This window comes from Pan paniscus, chromosome 10 (assembly GCF_029289425.2).
Source record: "Pan paniscus chromosome 10, NHGRI_mPanPan1-v2.0_pri, whole genome shotgun sequence".
In the NCBI taxonomy this organism is placed as follows: domain Eukaryota; kingdom Metazoa; phylum Chordata; class Mammalia; order Primates; family Hominidae; genus Pan; species Pan paniscus.
The window spans coordinates 141,353,282-141,362,176 of record NC_073259.2 but is presented as its reverse complement, the minus strand read 5'-3'; positions in this window follow the sequence as shown (position 1 = coordinate 141,362,176).

The window sequence follows — 8,895 nt, the reverse complement described above, 5'->3', positions numbered from 1 at the left end:
TTTGGCAGCTCTCTTTCCTCTTCTGCCAAATGGGAAATAAGAATTCTGTGAACAGATATGATAGGATACACATATAAAGACATTGATCAGATATGATATGTATGGAGATGAGATGCGGGCTCTTTTTTGGTTCCATATGAACTTTAAAGTAGTTTTCTCCAATTCTATGAAGAAAGTCATTGGTAGCTTGATGGGGATGGCATTGAATCTATAAATGACCTTGGGCAGTATGGCCATTTTTATGATATTGATTCTTCCTACCCATGAGCATGGAATGTTCTTCCATTTGTTTGTATCCTCTTTTATTTCATTGAGCAGTGGTTTGTACTTCTCCTTGAAGAGGTCCTTCACGTCCCTTGTAAGTTGGATTCCTAGGTATTTTATTCTCTTTGAAGCAATTGTGAATGGGAGTTCACTCATGATTTGGCTCTCTGTTTGTCTGTTATTGGTGTATAAGAATGCTTGTGATTTTTGTACATTGATTTTGTATCCTGAGAGTTTGCTGAAGTTGCCTATCAGCTTAAGGAGATTTTGGGCTGAGACGATGGGGTTTTCTAGATATACAATCATGTCATCTGCAAACAGAGGCAATTTGACTTCCTCTTTTCCTAAGTGAATGCCCTTTATTTTCTTCTCCTGCCTGATTGCCCTGGCCAGAACTTCCAACACTGTGTTGAATAGGAGTGGTGAGAGAGGGCATCTCTGTCTTGTGCAAGTTTTCAAAGGGAATGCTTCCAGTTTTTGCCCATTCGGTAGGATATTGGCTGTGGGTTTGTCATAGATAGTTCTTATTATTTTGAGATACATCCCATCAATACCTAATTTATTGAGAGTTTTTAGCATGAAGCGTTGTTGAATTTTGTCAAAGGCCTTTTCGGCATCTATTGAGATAATCATATGGTTTCTGTCATTGGTTCTGTTTATATGCTGGATTATGTTTATTGATCTTCATATGTTGAACCAGCCTTGCATCCCAAGGAGGAACCCCACTTGATCATGGTGGATAAGATTTTGATGTGCTGCTAGATTTGGTTTGCCAGTATTTTATTGCGGATTTTTGCATCGATGTTCACCAGGGATATTGGTCTAAAATTCTCTTTTTTTGTTGTTGTGTCTCTGCCAGGCTTTGGTATCAGGATGATGCTGGCCTCAGAAAATGAGTTAGGGAGGATTCCCCCTTTTTCTATTGATTGGAAAAGTTTCAGAAGGAATGGTACCAGCTCCTCCTTGTACCTCTGGTAGAACTCGGCTGTGAATCCATCTGGTCCTGGACTTTTTTTGGTTGGAAAGCTATTAATTATTGCCTCAATTTCAGAGCCTGTTATTGGTCTATTTAGAGAGTCAACTTCTTCCTGGTTTAGTCTTGGGAGAGTGTATGTGTTGAGGAATTTATCCATTTCTTCTAGATTTTCTAGTTTATTTGCATAGAGGTGTTTATAGTATTATCTGATGGTAGTTTGTATTTCTGTGGGATCAGTGGGATATTCCCTTTATCATTTTTTATTGCGTCTATTTGATTCTTCTCTCTTTTCTTCTTTGTTAGTCTTGCTAGTGGTCTATCAATTTTGTTGATCTTTTCAGAAAACCATCTCCTGGATCCATTGATTTTTTGAAGGGTTTTTTGTGTCTCTATTTCCTTCAGTTCTGCTCTGATCTTAGTTATTTCTTGCCTTCTGCTAGCTTTTGAATGTGTTTGCTCTTGCTTCTCTTGTTCTTTTCATTGTGATGTTAGGGTGTCAATTTTAGATCTTTCCTGCTTTCTCTTGTGGGCATTTAGTGCTATAAATTTCCCTCTACACACTGCTTTGAATGTGTCCCAGAGATTCTGGTATGTTGTGTCTTTGTTCTCATTGGTTCCAAAGAACATCTTTATTTCTGCCTTCATTTCATTATGTACCCAGTAGTCATTCAGGAGCAGATTGTTCAGTTTCCCTGTAGTTGAGTGGTTTTGAGTGAATTTCTTAATCCTGAGTTCTAGTTTGATTGCACTTTGGTCTGAGAGACAGTTTGTTACAATTTCTGTCTTTTACATTTGCTGAGGAGTGCTTTACTTCCAACTGTGTGGTCAATTTTGGAATAAGTGTGGTGTGGTGCTGAGAAGAATGTATATTCTGTTGATTTGGGGTGGAGAGCTCTGTAGGTGTCTATTAGGTCCACTTGGTGCAGAGCTGAGTTCAATTCCTGGATATCCTTTTCAACTTTCTGTCTCATTGATCTGTCTAATGTTGACAGTGGGGTGTTAAAGTCTCCCATTATTATTGTGTGGGAGTCTAAGTCTCTTTGTAGGTCTCTAAGGACTTGCTTTATGAATCTGGGTGCTCCTGTATTGGCTGCATATACATTTAGGATAGTTAGCTCTTCTTGTGGAATTGATCCCTTTACCATTCTGTAATGGCCTTCTTTGTCTCTTTTGATCTTTGTTGGTTTAAAGTCTGTTTTATCAGAGACTAGGATTGCAACCCCTGCCTTTTTTTGTTTTCCATTTGCTTGGTAGATCTTCCTCCATCCCTTTATTTTGAGCCTATGTGTGTCTCTGCACGTGAGATGGGTTTCCTGAATACAGCACACTGATGGGTCTTGACTCACTATCCAATTTGCCAGTCTTTGTCTTTTAATTGGAGCATTTAGCCCATTTACATTTAGGGTTCATATTGTTATGTGTGAATTTGATCCTGTCATTATGATGTTACCTGGTTATTTCCCTCATTAGTTGATGCTGTTTCTTCCTAGCCTCAATGGTCTTTACAATTTGGTATGTTTTTGCAGTGGCTGGTACCAGTTGTTCCTTTCCATGTTTAGTGCTTCCTTCAGGAGCTCTCTTAGGGCAGGCCTGGTGGTGACAAAATCTCCCAGCATTTGCTTCTCTGTAAAGGATTTTATTTCTCCTTCACTTATGAAGCTTAGTTTGGCTGGAAATGAAATTCTGGGTTGAAAATTCTTTTCTTTAAGAATGTTGAATATTGGCCCCCACTCTCTTCTGCCTTGTAGAGTTTCTGCTGAGATATCAGCTGTTAGTCTGATGGGCTTCCCTTTGTGGGTAACCTGACCTTTCTCTCTGGCCGCTCTTAACATTTTTTCTTTCATTTCAACTTTGGAAAATCTGATAATTTGTGTCTTGGAGTTGCTCTTCCCAAGGAGTATCTTTGTGGCATTCTCTGTATTTCCTGAATTCAAATGTTGGCCTGCCTTGCTAGATTGGAGAAGTTCTCCTGGATAATATCCTGCAGAGTGTTTTCCAACTTCGTTCCATTCTCCCCGTCACTTTCAGGTACACCAATCAGATGTAGATTTGGTCTTTTCACATAGTCCCATATTTCTTGGAGGCTTCGTTTATTTCTTTTTATTCTTTTTTCTCTGAACTTCTCTTCTCACTTCATTTCATTCATTTGATCTTCCATCACTGATACCCTTTCTTCCAGTTGATCGAATCAGCTACTCAGGCTTGTGCATTCATCATGTAGTTCTCGTGCCTTGGCTTTCAGCTCCATCAGGTCCTTTAAGGACTTCTCTGCATTGGTTATTCTAGTTAGCCATTCATCTAATTTTTTTCAAGGTTTTTAACTTCTTTGCCATGGGTTCGAACTTCCTCCTTTAGCTTGGAGTAGTTTGATCATCTGAAGCCTTCTTCTCTCAACTCATCAAAGTCATTCTCCATCCAGCTTTGTTCCATTGCTGGTGAGGAGTTGCATTCCTTTGGAGGAGGAGAGGCACTCTGATTTTTAGAGTTTCCAGTTTTTCCGCTCTGTTTTTTCCCCATCTTTGTGGTTTTATCTACCTTTGGTCTTTGATGATGGTGATGTATAGATGGGGTTTCGGTGTGGATGTCCTTTCTGTTTGTCAGTTTTCCTTCTAACAGTCAGGACCCTCGCCTGCAGGTCTGTTGGAGTTTGCTGGAGGTCCACTCCAGACCCTGTTTGCCTGGGTATCAGCAGTGGAGGCTGCAAAACAGTGAATATTGCTGAACAGAAAATGTTGCTGCCTGATCATTCCTCCGGAAGTTTTGTCTCAGAGGGGTACCTCACTGTGTGAGGTGTCAGTTTGCCCCTACTGGGCAGTACCTCCCAGTTAGGCTACTCGGGGGTCAGGGACCCACTTGAGGAGGCAGTCTGTCCGTTCTCAGATCTCCAGCTGCATGCTGGGAGAACCACTACTCTCTTCAAAGCTGTCAGACACGGATAGTTAAGTCTGCAGAGGATTCTGCTGCCTTTTGTTTGGCTATTCCCTGCCCCCAGAGGTGGAGTCTACAGAGGCAGGCAGGCCTCCTTGAGCTATGGTGGGCTCCCCCCAATTCGAGCTTCCCAGCCACTTTGTTTACCTACTGAAGCCTCAGCAATGGCAGGTGCCCCTCCCCCAGCGTCACTGCCCCTTGCAGTTTGATCTCAGAGTGCTGTGCTAGCAATGAGTAAGGCTCCTTGGGCATAGGACCCTCTGAGCCAGGCATGGGATGTAATCTCCTGGTGTGCCATTTGCTAAGACCATTGGAAAAGCACAGTATTAGGGTGGGAGTGACCTGATTTTCCAGGTGCCATCTGTCACCCCTTTCTTTGTCTAGGAAAGGGAATTCCCTGACCCCTTGCACTTCCCGGGTGAGGCGACGCCTGACCCTGCTTTGGCTCATGCTGGGTGTAGTGCACCCACTGTCCTGCACCCACTTTCTGACACTCCCCAGTGAGATGAGCCCAGTACCTCAGTTGGAAATGCAGAAATCACCTGTCTTCTGCGTCACTCATGCTGGGAGCTCTAGACTGGAGCTGTTCCTATTCAACCGTCTTGGCTCCACCCCTCACATTTTTCTTTAAGCTACCTTAAATTCATTTTTGTAAATGGTGTGAAGTTAGGACCCAGTTTTACTTTGCACATGGATAAACAAATGGTCCTGGTACTATTTGTTGAATGGTAAATACTTTCCATAGAAATATGCTCTGCTGGCACTTTCATAATACCATTTTTCTATATTTTGAAATAAATCACGTATCTATATATGGCTACCTTTCTTTTTTCTTTCTTTTTTTTTTTTTGAGACAGAATCTCGCTCTGTCACCCAGGCTGGAGTGCAGTGGCGTGATATTGGCTCACTGCAACCTCTACCTCTTGGGTTCAAGAAATTCTCCTGCCTCAGCCTTGTGAGTAGCTGGGAGAAAATTTTTGAAATATATCCATCTGACAAAGGTCTAATATCTGGCTTCCATTGGGAACTTAACAAGTTTACAAGGAAAAAAAAACAATCCCATAAAAAAAGTGGGCAGAGGACATAAATAGGCACTTTTCAAAGGAAGACATACATGCAGCCAAAAAGCATAGAAAGAAAAGCTCAACATCACTGATCATTAGAGAAATGCAAATCAAAACCACTGTGAGACACCATCTCACACCAGGTAGGATGGCTATTATTAAAATGTCAAAAATTAACAGGTGCTGGCAAGGTGACAGGGAGACAGAATGCTTGCACACCGTTGGTGGGAGTGTAAATTAGTTCAACCATTGTGGAAAGCAGTATGGTAATTCCTCAAAGAGCTAAAAACAGATCTACCATTCAACTCATCAATTCCATTACTGAATATATCCCCAGAGGAATAGAAATCATTCTACGATAAAGACACATGCACGTCAATGTTCATTGCAGCACTATGCACAATAGCAAAGACAGGAAGTCAACATAAATGCCCATCAGTGGTAGACTGGATAAAGAAAATGTGGTGCATATAAACGATGGAATACTATGGAGCCATAACACAGAATGAGGTCATGTCTTTTGTGGGAACGTGGATGGAGATGGAGGCCATTATCCTTAGCAAAACAGAAAACCAAATACCGCATGTTCTCACTTGTAAGTGGGAGCTAAATGATGAGAACACACGGACACACAGAGGGAAACAACAGACACTTGTGCTTATCAGAGGGTGGAGGGTGGGAGGAGGGAGAGAATCAGGAAAAATAACCAATGAGCGCTAGGCTCAATTCTTGGGTGATGAAATAATCTGTACAACACACCCTCACAACACAAGTTTACCTATAAAACAAACCTGCACATGTACCCTGGAACCTAAAAGTTAAAAAAAATCCATTTTCTAGGAGGAGAAAAAATAATTAATAAAAGCACAGTTATTAGATGCATGCTTTGTTTTCACTGAGAGCACTGCATGGTTGAAAATATTTGTAGATCACAGCTTTAACCAGCAGCCAGACCATCAAATGTTCTTCAGTATCCGAGTCTGTGGATGTAGAACCTAGGCCTGCACAAGGAGGGACAAGACTTGGTTCTTCAGCTGTTTCCAGTTTTCACCAAGTGCCTGCCAGAGCCTGGGTCCTGTAGCCCCTAAAATGCTGGGAAAGTGGCAGAGCAACAGTTACTGTGGACAGCCCGCCAGGGTCAAGGGCCATATTTACTCTTCTCCTCCACCCCAGTGAGTATTCCATGTTAATTTCATGGTGAGCCATCATGTTATAGCTTTAGTGTTTTATCAAGATATTAGAACCAAAACATTTGCAAATTCAATTCTGGTCACCATGTTTAAAACTCAGATAGTCATGAGTTCTTTTTCTAAAGCAAGATTGGTTGATGGTAATTTCTAAGATATGTTCTAACATGTAGGCATTTACCTGTAGGAAAAGGACTGTGTTAGATCCCAGCAAATAAAAAAAAAAGGCAAACTCAAGGTTTTATTTACAGAGGTGTGGGCAAAGCCAAAAGGAAGAATAAAAGCCTGTGAAATGCTCCCAGACTAGCAACAGCAGAAACCCTCTAATACCCCGGGGCCAAAGGGTGAAGAGAGAATGGGCTGCTGGACCCTCCCAGGACTCTGGCAGGGCTGTTTCTCCATGGGGTCATTTTGCCTGACACTGTGGGCTCAGGTGGGGGTGCTGCAGGGCTGCTGCTGGACACCCTCCCATGTGCAGGGCAGCCCCAGCACAGAAAATGGTTGAGTAGAAATGCTAGTACAGCTGAAGTTGAGAAACACCAGAGAGAAACCCTGCCTTTGTGAAAACCCAATGCTAGAAGGAAGGAAGCAGAGGAAACCAAGGCCGTCTCCACCTCTGATGGCCGGTGCCTCCCTGTGGCTGAAATCCTGGAATGGGACCTGGGTGATGCTCCCAGAGGCCAGCCTCTCAGGACGCAGAGCAGAGCTGGAGAAGTGGGAGGATGACTTAAGAGGCAGGTGGAGAAGACCCACAGCACCCTCCTCTCAGAGCCCAGACCGGGAACTCTTTCTTCACGCACAAAAGAGAATGGTAAATCTTTTTAAAAGACAATTTTTTCCCATTGTCTTGCCTCCCCTGCTTGCTGTGGTGTGGATGGGGTTTGTTTGTCCTCCCTGAATCTCATGCTGAAATGCGGTCTGGGCATGGCGGTGTTGACAGGTGGGACCTAGTGGGAGGTGTTTGAATCTAGAGTGGAACCTCGTCATCAGCTTGCTGCCTTCTCATGGTAGTGAGTTCTTGCTCTGGCAATGCTAGATTAGTACCTGTGAGCGTGGCTTGTTGTAAAGCTAGGATGTTCTTTCATTTGCCTCTCTCTTTGCAGGTGTCCAATCCCCCTGGCCCTTCTCTGCCATGTTTTAACCCAGCACATGGCCCTCACTGGAAACCAAGCAGATGCTACGCCTGCTTCTCCCACTTCCCAGCCTCCAGAACTGTGAGCCAAGTAAATTTATAAATCACGCAGTCTCACGTACCAGGTTATAGCAACCCTTACCATACAAAGACACTGTTCCTCAGCTTCTCCAGTCTATAACCCTGACCCTAACCCAGGTTGCCCAGGTTGGTTTCCATCCTGGGCCCCTCCCAAACCCCACAGGTCTTGCTTGTCCATAGATCTTGGTGCATTGTTGCTGGAGGATGAGAGAATTGCCCTGGGTGTCGGGTCAATTCACCCAAAAGGAGTAAAAGCGCCTGGGAGTTTACCCCACAACTCAACCTAAGCCACGCACTGTCTGAGGGAGGATAAAATACCCACTGTCTATGCCTGCAGTCAGGATGAATTCTGATTCTATGCAACACTGAAGCACTATCACCCAAGCTCTGAGCCGCCCAAGCCCAGGCAGGGCTCTAGTGCTTCTCCCAACACCTTGCCCTGTTTGTTCCATCTGTTTTGGTTCCTCTCCTTTATTCAATGGATAATATGCAAATTATAGCTGAATAATAATTTCACCAATATCCTTGTCTCATAATCTGCATCCAGGGACAGCTTGCCAGAGACCATATCACTTATCTCAGCCCTAATCATGAAAAGTATTAACCTGAACAGTAGTAACCCATGACCTCACCCTAACCCTCACCTTCACACTTACCCTCATCATAATGCAAACTGTAACCCTAACCCTCACCCTCATCCTCACCTTCACCCTAACCCTAACCATCACCCTAAACTTCAACCTCACCCTAATCCAAATTCTAATCTTAACCCTAACCCTAGCCCTAATCCTAACCCTTAACCCTAACCCCTAACCCCTAACCCCTACCCTCACCCTAACCCCTAACCCCTAACCCGACCTAACCTGTAATTCTTGACTATAACACCTAACTCCTAAACCATAACCTCTACTTCTTCTCTGTAACACTGAACCCTTAACCAAAGCCTCACCCCTAAATTCTCACTCTAACACTATCCCTTTTTAGAAAGAATGATTATAGAAACATGCACATTTTTAAGAATCAGTTGTTTCGACTAATGTCTACTTCCGTAGAGAAAATACAGATTTAAAAATCTTTATCATTCTGTCCTTTCACTATGTACTTTTATTTTCTTTGGCTTATACCTCTAAGCCACTGTTCACAGGAAATATTCTGCTAACTTACAATGCTTTGGTTTAATCAAACCACCCCTGTACCATTTCTGCGACTGCAGACCCATGACTCACCTCAGGTTGGCATTTTGTCATGAGGTTGGCAGGTGCC